Source organism: Barbatula barbatula (genome assembly GCF_947034865.1).
Source record: "Barbatula barbatula genome assembly, chromosome: 16".
NCBI lineage: Eukaryota > Metazoa > Chordata > Actinopteri > Cypriniformes > Nemacheilidae > Barbatula > Barbatula barbatula.
The window spans coordinates 14,137,545-14,150,381 of record NC_136779.1 but is presented as its reverse complement, the minus strand read 5'-3'; the positions used below and the strand labels follow the sequence as shown (position 1 = coordinate 14,150,381).

General features: G+C 43.5%; 1 protein-coding gene across 5 annotated transcripts in view; it reads right to left on the bottom strand.

Annotated features, from left to right (window-relative positions):
• Positions 1-12,837, bottom strand: part of myocd (myocardin) — a 100,267-nt gene that overhangs the window by 79,675 nt on the left and 7,755 nt on the right. For 4 of the 5 annotated variants that reach the window (XM_079477000.1, XM_079477001.1, XM_079477005.1 and 1 more), the window contains exon 2: positions 11,844-12,082. The gene's annotated coding sequence lies outside the window, so the exon portion shown is untranslated. Of the gene's footprint in view, positions 1-11,843; positions 12,083-12,590; positions 12,677-12,837 lie in introns of those variants that run through there. The other variant, XM_079476996.1, reaches the window with a different exon arrangement.

Below are 12,837 nucleotides of genomic sequence, written 5' to 3'. Positions count from 1 at the left end.
ATTAACATCTGCACAAGTCGAAATACCTGCACTGCCAAGTCCCAGTGAAATACAAAATTAGAATGCCTATTTTTCCATGAAATATTGCAGCTTTTACTGTATATTGTTAATTAATGTGGGTCATTCTCATTAAAAAAATAGTGTGCCCTCATAATATTTAGATAAAATAAAAAAATGCACTTCCTTCCTGAAATGACTATCCATCTTAAATGCATTTGTTAGACGGCCTGGGACGAGAATCCGTTAACTCCTCCCCTTCATTTGTCAGTCTGCTGCTGTTTTTTATACATCCAATCAAATCGCAGAGAAAGACGAAAGCCACGGCCACCATCACAATTCCAGTTCACGCGGGACTTTAGAGGGATAGTTCACCCAAAAATGAACATTTTGTCATCATTTACTCACCTCAGATTTAAATTAGGCTTAAATTATTGCTTCAAATCATTTTTTTGCAAGACAGAACCTTATAATTCCGAGCAGAAAGTATTTGTTTATAATTAGAAGGTTGTATCCGAGTTCCAAAAATCCCCATTTACAAATTTGAGAGGAATTTTCCGTAAGAAAAAGACTTGTTTCCTACATCTTTTTTGTAATGTGGAATGCAAAAGCTTTCATACTCAATATCTCAAAACTACTACGGAATCTTGACTCTTTTATGGTCAAGTTTGTTAAAAAGCTAAGAGTATTAGACTGTAATGTAGTTAGTTTCAGACAGCGTAAGGGGCCGATCAGACAGAATGATTTTTTTGGTGTTTGATGCGCATATTTAGATATTTTTTAGTTGGAAGGGAGTATTTTGCGTGCTGCTTATGTGCTCCGGTCACCGTGTGTTTTATGTGGGACGCTCTGAGCGCCTGACGTTGAAAAAAAATCATCTCTCAGTAGAAATGCGTTTGACGTCGTGCACTTTTTTCCCCATTGTCCAATCGAATGAAAGGAGAGGTGGGCCTTCCGTTATGGTGACGTAACTTTACAGTTGCTTGAAATGTCCAGAGAGTGCAATGATGAAGAAAAATCTTGAGCTTGCTGACACAAGTTAACTGAGCAAGGTCATAGCAAGCGCCTTTTGCTTGTACCTGTTTTAGTTTCTGTTAATATGACATTTAACAGCAACAAGAGGGCTTGCGCTATAATCCTTGACCGAAGGCAAGGGAATCAGTGATTTCGCATAAAACGTTTCCTAGAAAACAGACTAATAAAATGTACAAATTTTATGCATTGTAAAAGGTGTACTACGTTTTTGTAGAAAAAGGCAGACTTCTTATCTCAACCAAACAAGCAGCCCCTCTAAACTGATGACCCCAAAAGCCAACCTACTGTATTTTTTGGTATTTTTCAGATGTTATTAACATTATAGGCATACCGTGTAAACAACAATGTTTTGTAGCCAAGTAGCTTAATAGCTGGTGTGATTGCTCTGATAAATTCAAGATAAGCAGCATAATAAAACCGTTCACATAATTTCTGTCACGAGGTTTACATCGCTGTCAATACAGACACATGCCAACAGCAACAACTCAGCCTTTATGAAGGAACCACCAGTCCCACAGTTCACAGGTTCATAGTCTTATGGATTCACATTCCCGGGTCCATCATGCAATATGATGTGCTTGTTTTGACTTAGAAAATGAGACTGCTGAATAACCAGTAGGAAATGAAGAAGGACGTTTGCCAGTTTTGAGGTCGCCATTCTCTGTGATAATCATCGTAATCGGAGTTCAACGTGATTACCTTTCATGTTTATGTATCCCTCTGTACGTCTGGCCATTTGATCCCACAAAGCGTTTCTCCAACATCTTATTGCATTAGGCGACAAAGATAACAAGCTGTCATCATAGATTAGGTTTTATTAATCTCTTACTTAATAATAAAATTCAAGAGCAGCTAAAAATTTCGGCATGGACAGTAAAGTCCAGTTTTTGCTTCAATATAATGAGATTTTGATTTTATCATTTCAGCGCCGAGCATTTGGTAAAGCCATGTTTTTTTCTCTTGAAAGTATCCTAAAAATTCACAGACTTAAAAAAAAGCTGACATTTGGAACACTTTGGAAACTATGCTCTTGCTTGCATAGGCTGATATCATCAGATAAGCACGCTTGTTCCCATGTGATAAGAGCTACCAAACAGTTTAGTGGGAAATGACCACAAAGTGGTGTATTGAACTTTTTCTAAACCACTCTGACGACAGCCAGTGTGTACACGAATCGGGCAGCAAAATAATGTCACACAAATGTTAATGTGCATCTTTGTGAAAACCAACATAATAAGCAGTGCATTTGGACATTCGCCAACATTGTTTTATTATCGGCTAACCTAAACCCCGTGCCTAGATTTAACCCGATACCTCTAAGAGAACTCAGATGAAAACCAATCGGACAGCAGCCATAACAAAGTGCTGTTCACACAATTTACAACCTGTCGACCATGTTGACTAAACCCTGACAAGTAATGTTTCAGCTTATCACCTGAAACGTAGTCAAATTATTTATCTCAATTATTCTGTTTTTGGGTTCCAAAATATTCCAATTCAACAAATTCTTCTCTAGAAGCTGTTGTATATGTTGGTTTCAAGAAACTTACGATATAATAATTGATGTTTTTGCCTTTTAGTCTGAAAACAGCTCTGGCCCCCAGCATCGGCTGGTTTAAAAGGGTTGGAACCACTCAAACTTCCTGGACCAATGGACCATTGCGTCGAGCAAAGCTGTGGATTTCAAGGTACTTCAGTGGATCTTTATTTTTTTAATTCTGCCATCTATAAGGAAAATACAGCGGCATACATTCATGAATAAGTCAAATAATGAAGGTGGATTCATGAAAAGGAGTAAAAGGTCTTTTATCAATTTATCAAAGGCTTGTCATTTATGTTCCCGTTAACTTTATGAACCACGTTTGCATCAATTTTTTTCAATTGCCCAAGTAATAGTCTAGTTTGTTCAGGATCAATTGTGACGACTTGCACCATGTAGTTTTCTCAAGTGAACTGTGTCTTTGTTCAGGGCAAAACGTTTAACAGCCAAGGATGTTCTACCCTGTGAAATATTCACTGGAGTGAAACATTTGACAACTTGACTTGTCTTCTTTATACTGTGTGTACTTCTTAATGATAACCTTAAGCCCTTTTCTCTGAACTGTGTCCTTTTTGACACTGAGATATGACGTGTTTAGAAACCAGTGTAATAGAACAGTTCAATTATCCTCCAAATCGCTCAGCCATAACTGTGGTCACAAAAGAACCAAGTGGCGTTCAACAGGAAATATCATCTAAGCCAATGGACCATGAGGTCATTTGTTGCCATAACAGTTATTAATCCTAGTGGTCAGCACTGGATATTGTATTTAAGATCAAGAGCTGCCAGAAAGTGTAGAGGTTTAATGAGTCACGGATAGTCGACAGGTCTGAGGTCAGAGCAATTAAACAAATCTTTGTTGCAAACTATTTATGATGTTTTGCACCGGTCCTCTTGACTACATCTGGCTACATCAGATCATATATCTAGGTCATAAAATTGAAAACAATGTCTTTGACTATTGTTTCCACTTAAAGATAATGCTTATACAAATAAACAGATACAAACTAATATGGACAAAGTTATGGAGTGGGCTGGCAGGACTTTATCTTTATATACAGCTATGAATTGAAATAATGTGAAAGTGACTTGTTTAGTAAATCTTTAACTATGCAAATACCACGATCTGAGTACGTGTTCAGCTGGTTTCGAAGTACAGAACATGTTCACAAGACTACGATTGTGTTGATGTTCACCCAAAATGAAAGATTCTGGCATTTAAACACCCTCATATCATTCAAAACCTTTATATGACTCTTTATTCTTTGGAACACAAAAAGAAGATATGAGAAATGTAAGTGTGTTGTTTGTTGAATAGCGTTCTTCAAAATATCATCTTCTGTGTTCTCCGGTAGAAGGAAAGTTATACAGGTTTTGGAGTGACAAGAGGGTGAGTAAATGGAAAATGAGTTCTCATATCCCTTTAAGTTAAAGTATATTATGCATTATGATAATCTAATTTCATATTTTCCCATGAATAATTTGGAAGAAATTTCACACTTCATCTTTAACTCAGATCTTAGATTTTCAATTGTATATTCAGTTTAAATCCAACGAACAGAAAAGACTCCAACTGCTGTAGTGGTTAATGCTAAAAAGCGAAATAAATTGCAGGTAAAAATGTCTATTAAAGATCCAAAAACATATAATCCACCTGAGAAATCCTCACAATGCAAACTGTTCAATGAAGTCATCAGATAATAACAAATTGAGGCACCTGATTATTCTCAATATTGGATTTCAGTAACTGCAGATTGCTGGAAAAATCAGGCACACATGTTTGCACTTTATGGCCACTGAACACAAACTTCGAAAGCTCCTCATGAAAATATGCACGATAAATAGGAAAACACAAACTGTTTATGCAAATGCAATTAGTAAACTAACGTGTTTCTAGTGAAAGGACTGAGAACATCTGCAAGCCTTCAGAGTCACAAAGCTCAGGGAGATGAGGGATAAACAGCTCGGTTGTGATAAACAAAAAATGGACTGCTCATAGTCCAGAGATATGCTCTGAAAACGCTCACCTAAGGAAATGACCTCAAACTAGAGATTATGATAGAGCTCTTTGGATGCTCTGGCTGGTCCAGCACTTCCTGTTTCATACTCAAAGGACCGAACAAATACAACCAGCAGAATATTTATAACCCATTTAAAATGCTAAACATATATCTTTAAAATTTGATTATATACCGTATGTATGATTAAACATAAATACATAAAAATGGAAAGCGGAAGTGCTTATAGACCAATGTTTACATCTTTACAAGTGGTCTATGATTTTACCAGCCAAGCAGTTAAAGCAATAATAAATTAAATCAAGGAAACAGTAAGTGATATAAATAATAAAAAGTGGGTAAACACGGTGAATTAAAAGTGAGTTCAAAGTGTTATTGTAGTCCTTGTTTTTAAGATTCGAAATGGTTTTAATCCACCACTTGTGTAGGCTATATCAAATGACAGGGCAGGATATCAATATATGATTGAGAAGATGTTCCCTTTGGCCAGTTATGATTTGTTTTTACATTTACATTTACATTTAGTCATTTAGCCAAAGCGACTTACAAAGAGTTCGGGGAGCAATAAGCGATATGTCATAAAACTGCATGTCAATAATCTATGCATACCTAAGTCACTTGCACTATTTTAGTCTAAATTATTATCTGTTCATATCCACCTGTACATTAATGCTCATAGTATATAGTCATCTGTATATATTGTTCATAGTTACTGTCATATTTTCATAGAACACACCTACTGCAAAATATTTTTATAGTCCATGCCCACTGTTGTTAAGCGTGCGAATAAGGACTCAGATGCAGGAGGTGAAATCACAAAAAAAAAAGGGTTTATTGATTCAACTGGTTAGAAAACCAGTACACAGTGAGACGGGGCACTCCCGGCTTGAAAACAGCAAACAAACAAAAAAAACAATAATCAAGAGAAGGCAAGCAAGCGCCAGGTCCGTCTGGTAAAGCAGGGAAAACCGAATGGGAGAGATAACGTCCAAACCAGCTTCAACGAGACTGCTTAGAAAACAAAGAAACAAACCACAGACCGGAGACCAACACGAGAACAAAATCACAGACCATAATCCACAAGGGTTGGTCAGTAAAGACGACAACGCCACAACCAGTGAGAGAAACACCGTGGTATAAATAGAGATTGCTAAATGGGGAACAGGTGTGTGCAATGAACGAAATGATAATTAATAGAGATCGCTAATGGGGAACAGGTGTGTGCAATGAACAAACTGATAATTGGGTCAACCAGTGACCAGGCGGGAGGAATGTTGGGAATAAGAAAGGAAACCAAAACCTAACAATATAAAAGTAATAAAACCATAGAAAAAAAAGAGAACATAGTACACCAAAACATAACAGAAGCCCCCTCCCTAAGATGCCTCACGGCAGCCAAGGCCACTACTCACGAGACCTGAGAAAGCGATCGATCAGAGAGCGGTCCAGTATGTCCCGAGCGGGAACCCAACATCTCTCCTCCGGACCGTAGCCCTCCCAGTCTACCAGGTATTGGTGACCCCTACCCCGCCGCCTGACGTCGAGGAGGCGACGCACCGTGTAGGCCGGTGACCCCTCGATGAGACGAGGGGGTGGTGGGGCAGAGGTAAGGGGCTGAAGGGGGGACCGTTGAACCGGCTTAATCTTGGCCACGTGGAAAACGGGGTGAACTCTACTAAGAGCGCGGTGGAGCTTAAGGCGGACGGTTACCGGGTTGATGATCTTAGTGATGGGGAAGGGACCAATAAACCTAGGACCCAGCTTGCGTGCGGGGAGCTTGAGGGGAAGGTCTGAGGTGGACAACCAGACCCTCTGGCCACACACGTAAGAAGGGGCCTTAGAGCGATGGCGGTTAGCAGCCGTTTGGCTGCGTCTACGAGCCCGAATGAGAGCTTGCCTAGCAACTCTCCAGGTGCGGACACACCGCTTGACAAAGGCGTGGGCAGAGGGAACGGAGGCATCCAGCTCCTGAGAGGGAAATAATGGGGGTTGATACCCTAGGCAGCACTGGAAAGGAGAAAACCCCGTAGACGACACCGGCAGGGAATTATGGGCGTACTCGACCACGGCTAGTTTGGAACTCCAAGCTAGCGGTTCCGCGGACGCGACACAGCGCAGGACCCTCTCGAGGTCTTGATTGGCCCTCTCGGATTGCCCGTTAGTTTGGGGGTGGTAGCCAGAAGACAAACTGGCAGTTGCCCCCAGGAGTCGACAGAACTCAGCCCAAAATTTGGAGGCGAACTGGGGGCCCCTATCAGAAACCACGTCCGTGGGAATGCCATGGATACGGAAGACATTCTCAAAAACGACCGCCGCAGTCTCCCTTGCCGATGGGAGTTTTGGAAGGGGAATAAAGTGAACCGCCTTCGAGAATCTATCCACCACCGTAAGGACCACGGAATTGCCACCGGACAGAGGAAGCCCGGTAACAAAATCCATGGCAATGTGGGACCAGGGTCTCGAAGGGATGGGCAGCGGCCGTAAGAGTCCAGCCGGAGGACGGGTAGACGTCTTGTTGGTGGCACAAACAGGGCAGGCCGAAACGAAGTCGCGAGAGTCCTGAACTACCGACGGCCACCAAAACCGTTGCTTAACTAGCGCAAGGGTACGAGCAACTCCCGGGTGACATGCCAGGTTGGAGGAATGAGCCCATTGAAGGACCCTGGTTCGGACCGACTGGGGAACAAACAACAGACCCTCTGGGCACCCGGTGGGGGAAGTAACTCCCTTAAGCGCCTCACGAACTTTGGATTCCACCCCCCAAGTGACCGCCGCGACCACTCGGCCCGGAGAAATGACGGGCACGGGGTTGGCGGAAGCCGCTTGGGGCTCGAACTGTCGTGAGAGCGCATCTGGCTTCCCGTTCTTACTCCCGGGACGATAGGCGATAGCAAAGTCAAAACGGCCAAAGAAAAGAGCCCAGCGGGCCTGTCGAGAGTTCAACCGCTTAACTGAGCGTATGTATTCTAGATTCTTATGGTCGGTCCAAACCAAGAATGCAATCTTGGCGCCCTCCAACCAATGGCGCCACTCCTCCAACGCGAGCTTAACGGCCAATAACTCCCGATTACCGATGTCGTAATTCCGCTCCGAAGGTGTAAGTCGGCGGGAGAAGAACGCGCAAGGATGTACCTTGTCGTCCGAGGAGGCGCGTTGGGAAAGTATCGCCCCTACTCCTGCCTCCGAAGCATCAACCTCCACTATGAACTGGCGAGACGGATCAGGGCTGACCAAAACAGGGGCAGATGAAAAGAGTGATTTGAGCTTGGAAAACGCACTCTGAGCCTGTTCGGACCATTTGAACCGTCTTAGAGTGGAGGTGAGCTCGGATAGGGGAAGGGCGATCTGACTGAAACCCCGGATGAACCGCCGGTAGAAATTGGCAAACCCCAGAAATCGCTGGACGTCCTTGCGACTCTCGGGGGTTGGCCAATCCGCAACTGCCTCTACCCTGGCAGGATCCATGCGAATACCCTCGGGTGACAAGATAAATCCCAGGAACGGAACCGACCGTGCGTGAAACTCGCACTTCTCAACCTTGGCGAACAGGCGGTTCTCGAGTAGTCGGCATAAGACCCGTCGAACGTGCTGGACATGGTCCCGTTCATTCCGAGAAAAAACCAGAATGTCGTCAAGATAAACGAAGACGAATCGGTCCACCATGTCTCGCAACACATCATTGACAAGTCTTTGAAAAACCGCCGGGGCGTTAGACAGGCCAAAAGGCATCACCCGATACTCGAAGTGACCCGTGGGTGTGTTAAAGGCGGTCTTCCATTCGTCCCCCTCCCTGATCCTAACTAAGTGATAAGCATTGCGTAGGTCTAACTTCGTAAAGATAGTTGCGCCCTGCAAGAGTTCGAAGGCAGACGACATCAAGGGCAAGGGATGGCTATCCTTGACGGTGATGTCGTTCAGCCCCCGATAATCAATGCAGGGACGGAGAGAACCATCCTTCTTCTTTACGAAGAAAAACCCCGCCCCAGCCGGAGAGGAAGAAGGACGAATAATGCCAGACAACAAGGAACCTGATACATACTTCTCCATCGCCTCCCTCTCGGGTCCAGAAAGAGAATACAGGCGGCCCTTAGGTGGAGACGTGCCAGGTAACAGGTCGATCGCGCAGTCGTACGGGCGGTGTGGAGGCAGGGAAGCCGCACGGGATCTGCTGAAAACCGCTCTCAGATCATGATAAACCGGGGGCACCCCAGTTAGTACCACCGATTCATCCTGTAACAGGGGAGCAGAAGTTAAAGGGGACAAAGCAGAGGACAAGCAATTTGAGACACAATATTCACTCCACTCTGAAACCAAACCTCTCTTCCAGTCAATGTGCGGGTTGTGTCTGGCAAGCCAAGTGTGCCCCAGAACAACCGGAGCAGAAGGTGACGGGATCAGGAAAAACTGAATCGTCTCCGTGTGGTTGCCAGATATGGTGAGAGTCATAGGAACAGTGACAAATCGAATGTTGGTGAGCGGTGTACCGCAAAGCGTTTGGGCTGAGATCGAGTGCCGGAGTGGGGTGAAAGGGAGTCTCCACCTCCTGGCCAACTCAATGTCCATGAAGTCACCCTCCGCTCCAGAGTCGATGAGAGCCCGTACAGAATGGCTGTCTCCCTTCCACTGAATAACAGCCGGGAGAACAGTCCAGGTGCGAGTGGACAGACAAGTAGAGGTAATCCGGGAAGTCGTGCCCCCGGGAGACATCCTGCTGAGCGGGCAGGAGGCCGCTGCATGTCCGGGCTTGCCACAGTACAGGCACAACCCATTGGTGATACGACGGCCGCGTTCCTGCCTGGAGAGCTTGGCCCGGCTGACCCGCATGGACTCCTCTGCAGGAAGCGACGGTCGAATGGGTGAGGGGTGTCCATCAATGGGGAAACCCTTAGACTCCTCCACCTGCTTATATCCCCAGCGCTGTCGAGAGCGAAGACTCCGGCGGAACTCTACCCGCAGAGCGAGGTCCACAAGACCGTCCAGCGTTGGTGGAAGTTCTAGAGAGTAGATCTCGTCCAGAACACGATCCGCCAACCCATGGAGGAACCGGTCCCACAGGGCTTTGTCGTTCCAACCACACGATGAGGCCAAGATGCGGAACCTGATGGAGTATGTCGACACCGACCCGCTACCCTGCTGCAAAAGTGACAAGGACCGGGCTGCCTCGTTGCCCAGTGCAGACCGATCAAACACCTTCCGCAGCTCTTTGGAAAAATCCTTGAACGTAACACAACACTCATGCTGATTGTCCCACGCGGTTGTTCCCCACTCCCTGGCAGCACCCGTCAGGTGCATAATAACGAATGCTACCTTCGACTGCTCGGTAGAGAAACAAGAAGGCTGCAAGGAGAATGTCAGGGAACACTGTGACAAAAACGGCCGGCATGCCGTAGGCTCACCAGCGTAAGGAGCCGGAGGAATGAGGCGCGGCTCTGGTAGACGGAGAACGGATCCCTCCGTTCCGGTAGGTACTGCACTGGTTGAAGCAGCTGGTTGGTCGGCCTGGGTCCTGTCAAGGTGTTGAGCAATGGCTACGAGTTGTTGGGACATGGCGGCGACGCCCTGTCGAATCGCCACTACCTCCAGTTGCTGACGTCCCAGTAACACTCCCTGTTTGATGACAGCAAGACGAATATTCGGATCTCCTGCTGAGTCCATCCTTGGTGGCGTTGTACTGTTAAGCGTGCGAATAAGGACTCAGATGCAGGAGGTGAAATCACAAAAAAAAAAGGGTTTATTGATTCAACTGGTTAGAAAACCAGTACACAGTGAGACGGGGCACTCCCGGCTTGAAAACAGCAAACAAACAAAAAAAACAATAATCAAGAGAAGGCAAGCAAGCGCCAGGTCCGTCTGGTAAAGCAGGGAAAACCGAATGGGAGAGATAACGTCCAAACCAGCTTCAACGAGACTGCTTAGAAAACAAAGAAACAAACCACAGACCGGAGACCAACACGAGAACAAAATCACAGACCATAATCCACAAGGGTTGGTCAGTAAAGACGACAACGCCACAACCAGTGAGAGAAACACCGTGGTATAAATAGAGATTGCTAAATGGGGAACAGGTGTGTGCAATGAACGAAATGATAATTAATAGAGATCGCTAATGGGGAACAGGTGTGTGCAATGAACAAACTGATAATTGGGTCAACCAGTGACCAGGCGGGAGGAATGTTGGGAATAAGAAAGGAAACCAAAACCTAACAATATAAAAGTAATAAAACCATAGAAAAAAAAGAGAACATAGTACACCAAAACATAACAACTGTATTATATTTTTCATATTGTATTCTGTATTTATTCTAACTGTATATCCTGCACTTGCTAACTGCACTTCTGGTTAGACCTAAACTACGTTTCGTTACACTGTACTTGTATATGTGTAATGACAATAAAGTTGAATCTAATCTAATCTAATCTAATAAAAGAGCAATAGTACAATAGGTGCTAATACAAAGTTACTAGTTTCAATAAAAGCTAGACCACTACCTGTTAAGAGAAGAGGGTTAGTGTACGTTTTTAGAGAAACCCATGACTGAAACCGACTTTCGATAGTACTTAAAGAGTTCAAACATTTAGCAGGTCACTGTAGCTTCCCTAGAATGTAAAAAATGTGACTGCTGTCAAATCCATATTGTGAGCTTGTGTAAAGAGTTTTCTAATGTAGTTTTGAAATTGTGTACATGCCATCACAAAACGGTCTAGTGCATTTTAACGTTCAGTTCTACTTTGAAGCTTTATGAACTGTACTTTTTATTTTTATTTAAACAATTCATACAAATGAACCGAGTCAAGGTGTATTCTATTATATATGTAAATGTTTCAGTTAATGTTTAAGGCTATCAATAATCAAACCATATAATTCTAAGTAGGAGTCTAAAATATCCTTCAAATCACCAATTTTTATGATATATATCATAAAATATATCGCAAATGAAAAAAAGTGAATGCACCTTGAAACGTAAACCCACTCCACCCCCACACACGTCGAAAACTGCCGCTAAAGTGATGCGAGTTAGTGATGTTGTACTATTCACCGATTTGTAAAATACTCTCCTGTATTGTTTTTATAAACCAGAACAATTCATTTTTATTATTATCATTCATTCTTGTTATGAGCCATACCTCTTAAACTGAATTTTTCTCCAAAAGTATTCTTACATCTCCAGAAATGAATACCTTGAAGCTGGTTATTGATCTTTATGAAAGGCCCTCTGGATTATTGTGAATACGCCATACGTAAAAAGCCATACCTGAAACGGTTCAAGGAACCACGAAAGCATTTCAGATTGTCATGTTGGGAATACTGCGGGTAGACGGTATGTTTGTATTCCTCAGAAGAACAGAATGTGTTGTGGTCAGATGGCTTTCCTTCGTTCCGTCTATGTAGTGCTCTAAAGTTGTGTAGTTCTGAGATTTCCCACACGTCCTGGAGGAGCAACGATCACATCACCTGAGTTTCCTCATCATTGTGTAATAAGCAACTGCATATCTGGGAAAATATAAGAAGAAAATTATTTGATTGTTATTTTAGGGTTCAGAAAAAAAGCCACGTGAACAAACTTCAGTGTATAAACATGTTAGAGTATTTCTGGCAAATAACAGCTTCATGGCCACAACAAAACACTAATACAATATGCATAAATGTAGCCTATAGATATAAATATGCAAAAGTGTATTCTGTACATAATCCGTTACGCTATGCATGGTATGATTGTAAAATGTAATTGACAGTGCCTCACATGATACAGATTACATCTTGATACACTGCAGTCTAAGAAAACAGATGTTTTGCCATTGAGTCCTGCAACTGCATAATGGAGGTTCATATTTCATGTTGATCGTTGTGTGCTAGCACGGTTTGAAAAAGAACAACATCACCACCCAAAACCCGAAGGGCAAACAGGACCATTCAAAATGTGATTTAAAAAATATGCATGGCTGATTTACCACTGATAATAGCAAAGCTTCAAATGAATAAACCATAGCATGAAACTTACGATTTGGATCATGCTGACGAAAAACTCTCTCAATATGCGGCCATATCTGCTCCAGCCTGTTGGTGTGTGTGTGTGTGTGTGCGTGTGTCTGTAATAAGAGAATGAGATAAAGAGGAAATGTCACTGAAGACGCTGTAGACGCGGGGAAGTCATCAAGTCCCATTGCGAGTGTCATGCTGATGCAAAAAAACATCTACTTTACATTTTAACTGCTTAATGTTTTAGATTATATGGCTTCAGTTGTGAT